A 16,660-nucleotide genomic window follows, 5' to 3' on the forward strand; every position below is an offset into this window, starting at 1 on the left:
GGGGAGCTGCCCTTGTGGGTGTGTGAAGGGGACAGGGCAGCTGTGCTGGCGCTGGCCTCAGGAGACGCAGCAGCCCCACAGCTGCTGGCTGCTCTGCTCTACAGGGCTGGATTGGCTTTCCTTCAGAGCTCCAAGGGCCAGGGCTCCATCCCATTTTTCCTGCCACAGAATGGTAGAGGTTGGAAGGGACCTCTGGAGCTCATCCAGTCCAAACCTCCGGCCAGAGCAGGATCACCTGGGTCAGGTCACCCAGGAACACATCCAGGTGGGTTTTGAATGACCTCTCTGGACAGCCCATTCCACCACCCCTCAAAGTAAGGAAGTCCTCCTCATGTTCAGATGGATCTTGCTGTGTTCAAGATTGTGCCCAGCACCTCTTTGGGCACCACTGACCAAAGCATTTAGCTCCTGTTACATGTTCCAGCAGCTGCTGAGAACTCCTGCACTGTGGTTCGACACCATCACCCAGGGACAGTGACCTTGTCACAGCTGCTGAGAGGCAGGGCTGTCCCAACACGGATGGCTGCTGCTCAGAGCCATCCACAGCTCCTTTGCTCAGTGCTGAGTGCCAGAACTCCACACACAGAGAGCTGGCACAGGAGCTGGCCTGGGGAGGAGCTGGACACAAAGGTCCAGAGACAGGCAGACACAGAGCCTTACCCTGAGCATGGGGGAAGGCCATCACCCCCTCTGCTGGGGCCCTAGGTGTCCCCCATGGGGAGGGGCTCTGGCCTCCAGGAGTGAGGAGGGTTCTGCTGAGGAAGCAGCTCAGGCTGTTTCTGCAGCTGCGTCCATGGGCATGCAGACATGGGCCACAGGTGTCAGAGACATGAAGAGCAGGGCTGGCCCATAGGTGCCAGCAGCCACATGGAACCAGTACCAGGTCCAGCTGCCATCCACCCCTGCACGTGGTGGCATCAACTTTTCCCAAGGTTCCCTGGTGCTGAGGAGGACTCCCAGGACTGGAATGGAATAGAATTAACCAGGTTGGAAGAGACCTTTGAGATCATCAGTGAACTATTCCAGAGCCCTCAGACATTTGCCCAGATCTAGGGAGGTGTGGGAGAGAGAATCATGGAATGGTTTTGGTCAGAAAAGACCTTCAGGATGACTACTGACCCAACCCCACCATGGCCCCAGCAGCCATGGCCACAGCTTGCTGCAACACCTCCAGGCATGGGGACTCCACCACCTCCCTGGGCAGCCTCTGCCAATCCCTGATCACTCTGGTAGCAAAGAAATTTCTCCCCCTCTCCAACCTCAGCGCTCCCCTGGCACTATTTCAGGCCAGTTCCTCTGCTTTTATCATCTGAGACTGGGAAGCAGAGCCCAGCCCCCACCTGGCTGCAGCCTCCTCTCAGGGAGCTGCAGAGAGCAATGAGGTCTCCCTCAGCCTCCTCTGCTCCAGGCTCAACACCCCCAGCTCCCTCAGCTGCTCCTCCCCAGCCCTCTTCTCCAGACTCTTCCCCAGCTCCAGCCCTCAGTGTCCTTCTTGCAGTGAGAGGCCCAAAACTGAACCAAATATTGAGGAGTGGCCTCCCCAGTGCCCAGCCCAGGGGCCACATCCCTGCCCTGCTCCTGCTGCCCACAGCATTGCTGCTCCAGGCCAGGCTGCTGGTGACCTTCCTCCCCACCTGGGCACTGCTGGCTCCTCTTCAGCTACTGGCACCCAGCACCCCCAGGGCCTTCTCTGCTGGGCACTTTCCAGCCCCTCTGCCCCCAGCCTGGAGCATCCATGGGGTTGTTGTGCCCCAAGGGCAGGACACAGCCCTTGGCTTTGTTGAACCCCACAGACCTGAGCTCACCAGCTCTTGTGCCAGTTGCTGTTGTGGCTGCACTGAGGATTTCTTCTCTGAGCACAAATCATCCCCATCAGCTTCTGAAGCAAAATCCAGCAGCTTCAGTCCTCCACAAGCAGCCACTAACTCAGATGTGAGAATCATTTGGGCCAGCAAAGTCTCCTCCATCTGACAGAAAATATCAGCTGACATAAAGCATGGGGATGAAACAGCAGGTTCCAGCCTCTCCTTCTCCCTCAGCAGCAGGAGAGAATCCCAGCAAACAGAGCAAAGCCCTTCATGAAGTGGAGCAGCTGGGACCACAACAGGTCTGCAGCAGGGGAGCAAAGGTGCTGACAGCAGCTGACAGCAGAGGAAAGAAGGGGACAGCTCGGGGGGGTCTGAGGGAGCTCTCTGATGAAGAGCTGCCAAGTGAATAACAGCAGGAAGCATTAAGTAATGTCTGAACATCGAGGCCTTCAGACTCTGCAGGCTTTGCACTGATGGGAAGCGTAGGGAGATGCTAAGGACATAGCCCTAAGAGGCAACCCTGAGCAGGGCTGCAGTGACCACCTCCATCCAGCACAGCAATGGCTGCTTTGTCCTTGCAGGCCCAAAGCCACCTTGTCCCCAGGCAGGAGAGGACAAAGTACTCAGCCTGATGAATACAACCAACCCCTGAGCAGTGGGACTGGGTCTGTGATTCTGTGAACACCATTTCTGTGGAGCTGCCAGTGGAGGTCTCCCCAACAAGAGGCAAAGATCTGCACTTCAGGGCAGCTTGGCACAGCCAGGGGCTGCTGCTAGCAGGGAGCAGCTGATGGGGACAGCTCCTGCCAAGGGCTGGGCTGCAGAGAGCCTCTGCCTTGGACTTGCTCCTGGCCACACCAAGGGCACTGCCACAGCTTGTGCCACACCTTGGGGGCAGGAAGGCAGAGGTGGCTCCTGTGGGGAGGAGCAGACAGCACAGGGCACCCTCAGCTGCCCCCCAAGGGAGTGCAGCCCATGGATGGCATCCTCAGGAGCAAGCTGAGGGATCCCCAGGGCCAAGCCTCTTCTTCCCTGCCTGCTGTCCCAGCAGGACTCTGTCCCTTCTGCCTTCCAGCCCCAGCCCTGGCATCCTCAATCCCCTGCCAGAACCCAGCTCCTGCATCTGCTTCCCATCTGCTGCTGAGTCCAGGCTGGGACTTGCCCAGTGCCTGCCCCCAGCAGCAGTGGTGCCAGTGGTGCCAGCAGGGCTTGGGTTGGTAGAGAGCAGCTTTTACTCCTCTAGTGACCAGCCAAGCCCCAACCCTTGACATCTACTTTTATACACCCAGGATAATGATGATGGTTTCTCTATCCTCATTTTTCTCCAGCACAACAAACCAACCAAGCAGACATTTGAGGTTCTGCTCTGCAGTCCCAGGACACTTTTCCCTCCACCCTTCCTCCCCTGGGCAGGGCATCCTCTGGCTGCAGTCCTTTCTCTGTTTTAAGGCCATGCATGACTTCTCCACGGATCCTTCAGGGAGCAGCAGATGCCATCCTGTGATTTATGGCATTCATTTGTTCCAAGGTGTGTGCCAGCATCCTGGCCCCAGCTCTGCATGTCACAGCTGCTGGCCAGGTGGGGCTGGGGAGGGGGCTAAGGGATGTGTGGAGAGAGGCAGCTGTGAGCATCTGCATCACGTCACAGCTGCTGCTGCCCAGCTCCCACCCTGCACTTAGCAACAAAGATTCTGGTCTGATCTCTGCTGCCAGATCAGAGGCAGGTTTGGGTGGAGGGGAAGGGCACCCAGTGAGCAAAAGGAATTTCCCTCCCCAGAGGAGACAATGCTGAGGGACCTCACAGACCTTTCCTTCTCCTGGGAGATGTCTCCTGCTCTCCTTACAGCACAACTGCAGCAACCAAGATATTTTCTAATGTCCTGGTGTGAGCTACACCAAAACTGACTCTGTTCAGTGCTTTCACTTCCCAGCTCAGTCTCTACCCAGTGACATCACAGTCTGCCCAAATATCCACCCAGACATCCACCCATTGCTCCTTGTGCCAAGGGCCAGGGCTGGGCTGGCCACCAGAGGAGTGCCAGAGGCTCTTCATGAAGCCCTCTGCTTGCCAAAGGGAAGAGAAAGGGAAGCAGGGAGAGAGACTGCTGGGGTGGGAGAGGAACTGCCCCAGCTGGGCTGGAGAGAAGAACAATGCCAGGGGACAGAGACACAGAGACACAAAGCAGTGTGGACCCCAAGCCCTGCTGGCACCACTGGCACCACTGCTGCTGGGGGCAGGCACTGGGCAAGTCCCAGCCTGGACTCAGCAGCAGATGGGAAGCAGATGCAGGAGCTGGGTTCTGGCAGGGGATTGAGGATGCCAGGGCTGGGGCTGGAAGGCAGAAGGGACAGAGTCCTGCTGGGACAGCAGGCAGGGAAGAAGAGGCTTGGCCCTGGGGATCCCTCAGCTTGCTCCTGAGGATGCCATCCATGGGCTGCACTCCCCTGGGGGGCAGCTGAGGGTGCCCTGTGCTGTCTGCTCCTCCCCACAGGAGCCACCTCTGCCTTCCTGCCCCCAAGGTGTGGCACAAGCTCTGGCAGTGCCCCTGGAGTGCCCTGAAGTGCAGCATATGCCTCAGTGAGCAGAGCTCAGCTGGACAGCTCTGGGCAGGAGAGGTTGTGCTCCAGCTCACACCAGGGAGGTGGTGGAGTCCCCATGCCTGGAGGGGCTCCAGCAAGCTGTGGCCATGGCTCCTGGGGCCATGGGCTGGTGGCCATGGTGGGGTTGGGTTGGGGTTGGACTGGGTGACCCCAGAGGGCTTTTCCAACCCAAACAACCCTGTGATTGCCCTGCAGGAGTCTCAACACAGATCTCAGGTAGTTTCTTTCCATTTCAAAACTGCTGCCTGAATATCCCCTGGTGTCTGGGAAGGCAAAGACACTCTGCAGCAATTCTCAAAGCCCTTTAGAGGTGCTCAGCTTTCCTCTTGAGCAGGAACTTCCCTGGCAGTAAGGAGGACTGACCTGTTACAGAGCCATGGTCCCAACAAATGAGCTTGAGATGTGTCTAGAGAGCAGCCAGCTGCAGCTCATGGAATCACAGAGCTGTTTGGGTTGGAAAAGCCATCAAGCTCACCCAGTGCAACACCCAGCAGCCATGGCCACAGCTTGCTGCAACACCTCCAGGCATGGGGACTCCACCACCTCCCTGGGCAGCCTCTGCCACTCCCTCACCACTCCTGCAGCAAAGAAACTTTTCCTGATCTCCAACCTAAGCCTCCCCTGGTGCAACCTGAAGCCGTAAAGAGAAGAAAGCCAGCAGCAGAACACAGCTCCTCGTGTGCCTGCAGGCTTGAGGCAGGCTGAGCCTCAGAGCTCTCCTCAGGCAGGAGCTGCAGCAGTGTCTAATAGCCCAGGGGGGACTGTTCTGCCAGGAGCTGCCTGACAGCCCTTTAAAGCCACCTCTGGTTCTCCTGGCAGCCCGCTCCCACCAACGCAGGGCTCAGCAGAAGCTCCTATTTGGAGCCTGCTGTACTTAGGTAATTTCTTTTTATCCTGCTGGCTTTGCATTACAGAGCAAACCTCAGGACACCTCTCAAGGTGTCAGTGCAAAGCACTCCCTTCCCTACTAATAAATAGCAGATTGGTCCTGGTTGCCTGAATCACCACCAGGAGTAGGGGGGATGTGAGTGCTTGTGAGCTGCCATTGGCAGAGCAGGGAGGGTATTTCATGGAGCCACAGAATGGGTCAGGTTGGAAGGGACCTCAAAGCTCAGCCAGCTCCAGCCCCTGCCCTGGGCAGGGACACCTCCCACCAGCACAGGCTGCTCAAGGCCTCATCCAGCCTGGCCTGGAACACCTCCAGGCAGGGCACAGCCACAGCCTCCCTGGGCAGCCTGTGCCAGGCTCTCCTCACCCTCACTGCCAACAATTTCTTCCTCCTCTCCACTCTCAGTCTCTCCTCTCCCAGCTCAAAGCCATTGTTCCTCATCCTGGCACTCCCAGCCCTTGTCCAGAGTCCCTCCCCAGCTCTCCTGGAGCCCTTCAGGTCCTGGAAGCTGCTCTGAGGTCTCCCTGGACCTTGTCCCTTCTCCAGGCTGCACAGCCCCAACTCTCCCAGCCTGGCCCCACAGGGGAGGTTCTGCAGCCTCTGCTCATCTCTGTGGCCTCCTCTGCAGCCTCTCCAGCAGCTCCAGGTCCTTCTTGTGCTGGGGGCCCAGAGCTGGAGGCAGTGCTGCAGGTGGGGGCTGAGCAGAGCAGAGCAGAGGGGCAGAATCCCCTCCCTGTGCTGCTGCTCTCCCTGCTCTGGCTGCAGCTCAGCACTCAGCTGGCTCTGGGCTGCCAGGGACCAGTGCTGGCTCCTGGGGACTTTGTCACCACCTGACCCCCCCAAGGCCTTCTCCTGCAGGCTGCTCTCAGCCACTCCTCACCCAGCCTGGATCTGTGCTTGGCCTTGCCCCAGCCCTGGATTTTAGCAGGTCCATTCAAGAACATCACAGATCATAGAAACCAGAATCCCAGCCTGGTAGGGGTGGGAAGGGACCTTCAAATGGACCTTCCAACCCCCTGCAGCCAGCAGGGACATCCCCAACCAGAGCTCACAGCCCCAGACAACCTGACCTGGAGAAGAGGAGGCTCAGGGGTGACCTCATTGACTTCTACAACTCCCTGAAGGGAGGTTGTAGCCAGGAAATGGTTGGTCTCTTGTCCCAGGCACCCAGCACCAGAACAAGAGGACACAGTCTCAAGCTGTGCCAGGGGAGGTTTAGACTCGAGGTGAGGAGCAAGTTCTTCGCTGAGAGTCATTAACCATTGGGATGTGCTGCCCAGGGAGGTGGTGGAGTCCCCATCCCTGGAGGTGTTCCAGAGGGGATTGGATGTGGCACTTGGTGCCATGGTCTGGTCATGAGGTCTGTGGTGACAGCTTGGACTCGATGATCCTCGAGGTCCCTTCCAACCTTGGTGACACTGTGACACTGTGATACTGTGACCTGCACTGGTGCCAGCCACGGGGCAGCTCCCACCTCCCTAGGCAGCCTGGGCCAGTCTTCCACCACCCACAGTGGACAAAATCCCCTCCTTCCATACAGTCCAAATCTCCCTGCTCTCATCTGAACCATCACCCATTCTCCTGTCACAACAGCTCCCACTGAAAGGTCTGTGCTCATCCTTCTGCTCAGCCCCTCCCCAGGCAGTGGAAGGCCACAGGGAGTTCTCCCCAAAGGCCTTGCCCTGCCCCAGGCCGAACAACCCCAGCTCATCCCCACAGCAGCTGGCCTCCATCCCTCCATCAGCTGAGGCCTCAGCAGGTCCCATGCTTCCACCTGAGTGGACTCCAAGTCTATGAGCCGTGAAAGCTGAGTCTTCCCAGTCACAAATGGGAAGCACTGTCTGAGCAGAGCCTTGTCCCAAAGGCTGGTGAAGGGCTCTTCTCAGTGCCCACTTGCCAGTGGGTCCTTCACCATCCCTTTAGCTGTGGTCACACTGCTGCCATAGAACTGTGGCACCATACTGCAGGAGGAATCTTCTCCTTGTTGCCCAAAGCTTTGCTCTCCCTTTTCCTACCCTCTGCCATGATGGTTGACTATCACTAACCTGGCTTTGCAGCTCCAGAGACTCAGCAAAGCTCCTCTGAGTTCACTGAATCATTTAGCTTGGAAAACACCTTCAAGGTCATTGAGTCAACCACTAACCCTACCCCACAGAGTGCCTGGCTGAGCCACATCCCCAAGCCCCATATCCCTAGGACTTTGAAACCCCTCCAGGGCTGGGGACCCCACCAGCTCCCTGGGCAGCCTGGGGCAGTGCCTGAGAGCCCTTTCAGTGCTCTTTTTTTTTCCTAACGTCCAACTTAGACCTCCCCAGGTGCAGCTTGAGTCCATTGCCTCTCCTTCTCTCACCTGAGCCTAGGGAGCAGAGCCCAGCCCCCACCTGGCTCCAGCCTCCTCTCAGGAGCTGCAGAGAGCAATGAGGTCTCCCTCAGCCTCCTCTGCTCCAGGCTCACGACCCCCAGCTCCCTCAGCTGCTCCTCCCCAGCCCTCTTCCCCAGACCCTTCCCCAGCTCATTGCCCTTCTCTGGACCTGCTCCAGCCCTCAAGGTCCTTCTTGTACTGAGGGCCCATAACTGATCCTAGGACTTGAGGAGTGGCCTCCCCAGTGCCCAGCCCAGGGGCACCATCCCTGCCCTGCTCCTGCTGCCCACAGCATTGCTGCTCCAGGCCAGGCTGCTGCTGCCCTTCTTGCCCCCCTGGGCACTGCTGGCTCATCTCCAGCTGCTGTCCCCCAGCACCCCCAGGGGCTTCTCTGCTGGGCACTTTCCAGCCCCTCTGCCCCAAGCCTGGAACATCCATGGGGTTGCTGTGTCCCAAGGGCAGGACCCAGGTCTTGGCCTTGTTGAACCTCATCCCACTGAGCTCAGCCACGGATCCAGCCTGGCCAGATCCCTCTGCAGAGCCTTCCTGGCCTCCAGCAGATCCACACTGCCACCCAGCCTGGTGTCCTCTGCAAACTTAGTGAGAGTGCCCTGTGTCTCCTTGTCAAGATAGTTGATAAAGATGTCAAACAGAAGTGGCCCCAGTGCTGAGCCCTGAGGAGCAGCACTTCCACACAGCCCTACTGCTTCATGCCAGCTTCCACACAGCAATTCAGTCTCAGCCTTTCCCATCCCCACTCCCAGGTAAATGTCTCTGGGGGAGGTGCAGAGTATCTCACCAGGTGGGGTGGCACAGCTCCTATAAATCCTCCATTCCCACCTCCTTTCTCCCCCTGTGTTTAGGAAACATCAAAGTGTCTTCAAAGGTTCCTGGTGCTGATAAGAACTCCCATCTTGCCCTCACAGACAGAAAAAAGCTTCTTTGTTGTTCTTCAAAACCAGAAGGGCTGGGGAGACTTTCTGACCCCTTCTCTGCACAGCAAGGTGCAGAAAATGCCTCAGAATCCCTGCAGAGGAGACCAGGGCTTGCTTTTGTGGTTTCATGCTCAAGTGTCCTCAGCTTCACACAGCCTGGACTCTTGGGCAGACCCCAGCATAGGTTACTGCAGTTCTGCTGCTAAATGTCTCCTCCCCTGCCAATTAAAGATGTTCTGTTTGGCTTCCTATCCTCAGTGAAGGGAAAGGTGTCCTCCTCTTCATCACATGTTGCTCTCCCCAGAGCCAGGCTTGTTTGGTGAGACACAAAAGGGTCTCTGTTGATCCCAGCACCGTGCTGCACTCCATGGGCCTCCAAGAGAAAGCTGCTACAGAGGTGCAAAAGGTAATTGTAGGATGAAGGCTGTGGAGCTGTAACCCAAATCAAACCCCACCCCACCTCCCTGCAGGCATCAGCCTGAGCACACAGGGTGTCCTCTCTGTGGGGCAGAGAGAAAATGGCCCAAAGCCCTCAGAATGGAGCTTTGCTTCCTGCTCTGGCACATGGACTGCTAATAGCAGGAGAGGAGAACGGGGAGGGGAGGAGAGGGGAGGGGAAGAGTTGACTTTCAGGCAGGTTCTGCAATCAGCAGCCTATGTGAAGAAGAATTTAGGGTCTGATCAGGCACCAGCTTGCAGTGCCCCACTGCCAGTGAATATTCCCACTCCTGGCACCCCGTGGTCCTCACCAGTGACCCAGGGAGCAAAGGGACAAGCTGAAGGGCATGAGTGCCTTTGTGTCTGTCCCAGGGACATATCCATGGCTCCTGTCCACTGGCCTGGTCCTCACTAGAGTGGAGCAGGGTCTGGGACAGGGACATACATTCTGCCTTTACTCTCCATGGAAAAAGCTGCCCCAAGACATCCAGAACACAACTGCTCCACTGCTGCCCAGCCAGGCCCAGGGGAGAGGCTGAGGTACCTGCAGACCATCTCACAGGAGGCCATTGGTGGTGTGAAGAGAAGAAGCCATTTCTCCAGAATGCTTTTCCTGTAGCCTCAGAGTCTCTGTTACACTAAGGGAGTTGACATCTATTCAAATAAACAGCCATGAAGAGACAGGAGAGCTGTTGGCTACCAGGTGGCTTCCAGTCACCCCACACCCACGGCTCCATATGGCCCACCAGAACCTGACAGCAGTGTTGCCATGCTCCAAGACAGGAGCTGTCAGGGACATGGACTCTGTCCTTGAATCAGGCTGCTGGGAGGAGATGCAGGGGCTGCAGGGGCTGCACAGGCTGCCAGGCTCTGCAGAGAGACAGCCTGGGCCAGAGCTGGAGGAGTGCAGCATCTGTGGCAGCTTCTGCCTCACTGAGGCTTTTGCATTTTTCAAGGCTTCCTCCTCCAGCAGAGTTGGTGAATTCCCAGCCACCAGCCAGCTCCAAAGACAGGCCTGCCCTGACTTAGAATCCCAACATGGCAGGGCTTGGAGATCATTCAGGCCAACACAGCAGCTTGCCCAGGAGCACAATGCCCAGGGGGGGTTGGAAGCTCTCCACACCAGGAGACTCCACAACCTCTCTGGGCAGCCTGCTCCAGGCCTCCAGCACCCTCACAACAAACAACTTTCTCCTCCTGCTCAGATCCAACCTCCTGGCTGCCACTCTGCCTTGGAGGATGCTGTTGCTGTGCAGACACTCTCCAGAGTCTCACAGAGAGACCAGGAACACAGCCCTGGGGTAGGGACTTGAAGCTGTTTGTTCTCCATCCCCCAGGTACTGGCACTCAGTGGCTAACCCTCTCCTGGCCCCGGGGCTCAGCTGTGTGTCTGCTTCTCACGCTGGACACTGGCACCACTGGCTGCTCCTGCAGGGACGCACTCTGGGCTCACTGCTGGGAGCCACACTGGGCCCAGGCATGCTCAGCTCAGTGGCTGAGCAGCGCAGCACGCCCATGAAGGATGAACATGTCTCTGCCTTGTCCCACTGCCCTGTGCCTGAAGCTGGGATCCAGGCACCCCTCAAACTGGGGCTGGCTGGCTTCCACCTTTCTTGACAAAATGTCTTTGCTGCAGGAGTGGTCAGGGACTGGCAGAGGCTGCCCAGGGAGGTGGTGGAGTCCCCATGGCTGGAGGTGTTCCAGCAAGCTGTGGCCATGGCTGCTGGGGCCATGGTGGGGTTGGGTTGGTGTTGGCCTGGATGAGCTTGGAGGGCTTTCCCAACCTTAATGATTCTATGATCTCTGGCTACAAGCCTGCAGCTGCTCCTACACCCCAGGGATGGCAGAGAGCTCCTTAGACAGGACACTGCTGAGGAGAGTCCCATACCCTCCACAACCTCAACATCCTCTTTGCTGGAGCTGCCTTGCAGCTGCTGGACTGTGTCAGTGCTGTTTACACTAAGTGTACTGCTGGCTCTCATCTGCTGCAGTCAGTCCCAGGGTTTCTTGATCCCCCCTGCAGTGTCCTACATTTGTTTGCAAAGGCCACGCTGCCTGCTCTCCTCCTCACTCCCCTGCTCCTGAGCACAGAGCTGCAGCTCCAGCCAGGGAGCAGCTTTGCTCTCCAGCCATGGTTAATGAAGTGTCTGCTTTGCTCCCTGCTTTATTGAGCATGTGAGCCAGGAGCAGGAGGGTCACAGGCTTGGAGATGTGCAGTGGCCAGGATCTGTCAGTGCAGGGATCTCTGGAGTTCATGAGATGCTGTCTCCTCTCTCTTCCTGTGCCAGCAGTGTCACTGAAGGTGTGCACAGCCCAGGCTCCTCCTAAGGAACACACTTCTTCCATTCACCTGCTGAGACTCTGGGATTCCCTCCATGGAAGTACCTGCAGGTTTCATTGCCTTCCTCCACTGCTGCCTGTGGGCACTCATTGACCCAACACCTGGAGTCCCACACTGCCAGCATGACAGCTGAGTGAGCAGCACACAGACCCAGAGCTCTGGTGTAAATCACTCAGAATCTAGCATGCAGAGGCTGGAAGGGACCTCTGGAGCTCACCCAGCCCAGTCCCTGCTCCAGCAGGGCACCCACAGCAGCTTGCCCAGCACCACAATGCCCAGGGGGGGTTGGAAGCTCTCCACACCAGGAGACTCCACAACCTCTCTGGGCAGCCTGCTCCAGGCCTCCAGCACCCTCACAACAAACAACTTTCTCCTCATGCTCAGGTGGAACCTCCTGGGTGCTAGTCTGTGCCCCTTGCCCCTTTGTGCTGTCCCTGATCACAGAATCACAAAAGGTTTGGGTTGGAAAAGCCCTCCCAGACCACCCAGGCCAACACCAACCCAGCCCCACCATGGCCACCAAACCATGGCCCCAGGAGCCATGGCCACAGCTTGCTGGAACACCTCCAGGCATGGGGACTCCACCACCTCCCTGGGCAGCCTCTGCCACTCCCTGACCACTCTGCAAGCAAAGAAATTGTTTCTAATCATCAACCTGAACCTCCCCTGGCATAACTTCAGTCAGCTCCTGTCAGGAGCTCCCTCTCTGCCTTCCCAGTTGCATGAGCACCACGGTGGGATGCAGCAGACATCAGACTGCAAATTCCTCTGAGCTTCACATCTGGGATGCACCAAAGCTGGGAGAAAAATGTTCCAAGGACCTTCTGTTCCCAGGCAGCTCCCCTTTGGCTCCAGGCCTGAGAAACTCAGTCTAGCTCTGCACTAGCTCCCTGTGCTCAGCAGGATGGTGTTTGGAGGGGGGGCACAGGCCGTGCCTGCTGCTTGCTGGCACCAGCTCCTCCCAGTCCATCTGCAGGTGAGGGCAACTGGGCTCCCAATTGCTACAGGCCAAGGGATGGTGAAGGCTGAAGAACCATTCAGAACTAAAGGTTTGCTGTCTGCCTTTTCTTTCTTTTTCCAATGAAGGAAAACCAAACCCAAACTCAAAACAAAACAAAACCAAACCCAATAAAAGCCCCACAAGAAAGCATCAAAACAAAGTGAATGAGAAGTGTAGTAAAAGTCTCACAGCATCTAGAGAGAATCTCCAACCTCTTGAGATATAAAGAAGATGCTTTGTCTGCTAGGAAGCATCATCAGCCTCCCAGGACCTGAAGGGCTCCAGGAGAGCTGGGGAGGGACTCTGGACAAGGGCTGGGAGTGCCAGGCTGAGGAACAATGGCTTGGAGCTGGGAGAGGAGAGACTGAGAGTGGAGAGGAGGAAGAAATTGTTGGCAGTGAGGGTGGGGAGAGCCTGGCACAGGCTGCCCAGGGAGGCTGTGGCTGTGCCCTGCCTGGAGGTGTTGCAGGCCAGGCTGGATGAGGCCTTGAGCAGCCTGTGCTGGTGGGAGGTGTCCCCTGCCCATGGCTGGGGTTTGGAGCTGGATGAACTTGAAAATCCCTTCCAGCCCAAACCATTCTGTGATGCTATGACTGTTGACCTCCTGTTTCCAGTCATTCATCCTGCTGCTGAATTGCTGGGAAGAACTGGCTTCTTCCCTGGGGCTGCTAGCCAAGGAGCAAAGTGCAGCTGCAAAGGGAAGCAGAGGGAGTGCTGGAGGCAAGGGGCAGGATGTGTCGCACTGAAAGCTCTCTCATTGCTCAGTGACTTGTGCAGAAACCTGCCCTGATGCCAGATGGGCACTGCTCTCCTGCATGGCCCTCTCTGACCTTCAGCAGGTCACTGCCTGAGCCCTGCTGCTCACTCTTACACCAAAATGTTAGGCAGTGCCCCTTTTGGACAGCTCTTCCCATTGCTCTATTGCTGCCACTCTTCAATGTGTTCCCCTCGAGCTGCTTCACACAGTCACAGAATGCACTGGGCTGGAAGGGATCCTCCGAGGTCATCCTGTCCAAGCACCCTGCAGGCAGCAGGGACACCTCCAGCTAGATCCAACTAGACCTTTAATGTCTCCAGGGATAAGGTCTCAACCACACCCCTTGGTGTGCAGAACTTCCTTGCATGTCCAACCTAACTCTCCCCTGCTCCAGTTTCAAACCATTGCCCCTGGTCCTGTCCCCAGAGGCTCTTCTGAACAGTCCCTCCCCAGCTCTCCTGTAGCCCCTTCAGGTACTGGAAGGCTGCTCTACTGGAGCCTTCTCTTCTCCAGGCTGACCAGCCCCAATTCCACTGTCTGACCCCCTGCAAGGAAGGTGAAGGTTTGTTATCATGCTCCTCTTCTACACTCATTCTAGCTTGGTGCTCTGAGAGTGGGGTACAAGGGGAGCTGCTGTAGTGAGGATCTCTGTGGTGCCTCCACACAGATGTGATGGCCTGGATTTCTCCTAGACTGACTTGTGTAATGGGTTGGCACAGACCCCCTCCCCACCAGGGGCAGAAATAAGGACTCAGACAAACAGATTGCAAAAGTGATGGAAAGTTTAAACAGAAAGCAGTGAGTGTGTGCAGAGAGCCAGAAGCACAGTGACAAGGGAATCCCCGAAACAGACACAGAAAGATCCCACCCCCACCTGAGGGTGCACCCACGACCCCCAGGGCTCCTCCTTCCCCCCCCCTTACTGCTAGGCTAGTCTCAGCTGGCCAGATCTGAGACTGCCCAACCCCTGTGGCCTTTGGCCTAACCAGGCCCATGGCCAGGAGACATCTCCCCCAGGTACTGGGTGGTGGAGAGGAAGGAAAGAGGAAGTACCAGACCCCGCCGTGAAATTTATAGTGGTGCAGGAATCATGGTAGAAATACCTAATTTCCTGTGTCCACCCACTGGGCTGGACCTCTGGACACAGGAAACACCCCTGTAGCAGAGGGCACCCAGCCCAAACCACGACAGCTTGCTGAATAGGCAGTTGGCCATGGATCATGCTTCCTATCTAGACTGGACAGTGAGTTTCATGGAACGATGAGGATCATGGGATCATGATGGCCATGCAAGTCCCTCTGCAGAGAACACAATTAGTGTTAGGTCAGGAAAAGCCTCCTGGGGATCCTTAGATTTGAAGGCATTTCAGCCTCTCCCCCTCCTGTGGTCTTATTGCAGTTTCCCTCTTTGGAGGCAGCAGCGAGACGAGCCCAGGCAGCGCCCTGCCGAGGAAAGGGCAAAGTTGCAGCCGACAGGAAAGCTGGGACACAGCACCCCACCAGCAGTGTGGGGGCACAGGGAACCCCCCAGGGCAGAGTCTTCATTGATGGGGAGGAACCAAGCAGTGACCAGGCTGCTGCTGAGCTCTTCCAAGCAGGCAGCTGAAGGAGGCTGGTTGGTGCACACACTGAGACAGACCCAGGGTCCTTCAGCCTTCCCAGGGTCCTTCAGCCTTCCCAGGGATGCTGGTTCTGGAAGCAGGCTCCAGCAAGGCCCCAGTGGCTTGGACACAGCTGCTTCCTCTTGGCACCAAACATAGCTGGCCAGCAGGAGTCTGCTCTGGCTACAGCACAGGGGAAGAGAGAGACAATTCTCCAGCAGGAGTCCTGGCTGAGGGAGCCTGGGCCAATATCCTTGCCCCTTCTCCTCCCGTGGGCTCTGCCTCAGCCACAGGGCTCAGCAGGGTGGGAACAGCCCCAGCAGTTGCCATCCATGTGACACCCTCTGTAAGTGCCTCAGGCTTTGGTTTCTCCTTGCAGATCTGCTGCACATTCATGCAGCAGCCTCCCCCTGCCTCTGTGTGCCAGCTAAAAGCAAGGCTGAGAGGTTGGGTATGAGACAAAGGAACCCCAGCATCTGAGAAGCTGCAGGTTAGCATCCTGCTGGTCCCACAGTGCCTAAAGGCTGGCCTACTTCTGCTGAACAGCACTGGCTCCTCTCCTCTCCTCTCTCCTCTCCTCTCCTCTCCTCTCCTCTCCTCTCCTCTCCTCTCCTCTCCTCTCCTCTCCTCTCCTCTCCTCTCCTCTCCTCTCCTCTCCTCTCCTCTCCTCTCCTCTCCTCTCCTCTCCTCTCCTCTCCTCTCCTCTCCTCTCCTCTCCTCTCCTCTCCTCTCCTCTCCTCTCCTCTCCTCTCCTCTCTCTCTCCTCTCCTCTCCTCTCCTCTCCTCTCCTCTCCTCTCCTCTCCTCTCCTCTCCTCTCCTCTCCTCTCCTCTCCTCTCCTCTCCTCTCCTCTCCTCTCCTCTCCTCTCCTCTCCTCTCCTCTCCTCTCCTCTCCTCTCCTCTCCTCTCCTCTCCTCTCCTCTCCTCTCCTCTCCTCTCCTCTCCTCTCCTCCCTCCCCTCCCCTCCCCTCCCCTCCCCTCCCCTCCCCTCCCCTCCCCTCCCCTCCCCTCTCCGAACCTCTCCTCTCCTCTCCTCTCCGAACCTCTCCTCTCCGAACCTCTCCTCGACACTGGCACAGGCTGCCCAGGGAGGCTGTGGCTGTCCCCTGCCTGGAGGTGTTCCAGGCCAGGCTGTGCTGGTGGGAGGTGTCCCTGCCCATGGCAGGGGGCTGGCACTGGATGAGCTTTGAGGTCCAACCCAAACCATTCCGTGATTCCATGATGGAGAAATGCTGTTGGTCTGCAGCACAGCCGCAGAGGCTGCTGCTGGTGAGTCACCAGATGTAGCTTGCATGTCCCACACAGCACTGCAGGAGCCTCGAGTTGGGGCTTCCATCCTCTTTGCTCTATCAACACAGGTGTCAGGAACCCAAGGACATGGACACATTGTGCTCATGTCCTGAGGGTGAGCACTTGGAGCAGGTCACTCCAGACAGTGACTCACTGTTCTGTGACTGCAGGAATGTTAGGGTGTTAGAAAAACACTTGGGTATTAGGAAAAAATTCTACTCCAAAAGTGTCATCAGGCACTGGAAGAGGCTGCCCAGGGCAGTGGTGGAGTCACCATCCCTGGAGGGGTTTAAAAGACATTTGGCTGAGGAGCCTAGGGACATGGCCTGACAGTTGTGCACAGGGAGGTGTTAGGCTGTGGATGGACTTTCATGGACTCATGGAATGGGTTGGATTTGGAAGGGACCTCAAAGCTCATCCAGCTCCAGCCCCCTGCCCTGGGCAGGGACACCTCCCACCAGCACAGGCTGCTCAGGGCCTCATCCAGCCTGGCCCTGAACACCTCCAGGCAGGGCACAGCCACAGCCTCCCTGGGCAACCTGTTCCATCTCAGTGGAGGAAGCTGTCCAAGTGCCTCATCACATTGCTGTGCTAGGAGGCAGCCCTCTGATCATCAGCACCAGTGTGAACAGCACTCATT

This window comes from Melanerpes formicivorus, unplaced genomic scaffold, assembly GCF_026170545.1.
Source record: "Melanerpes formicivorus ecotype bairdi unplaced genomic scaffold, bMelFor1.0.p_v2 SCAF_21, whole genome shotgun sequence".
NCBI lineage: Eukaryota > Metazoa > Chordata > Aves > Piciformes > Picidae > Melanerpes > Melanerpes formicivorus.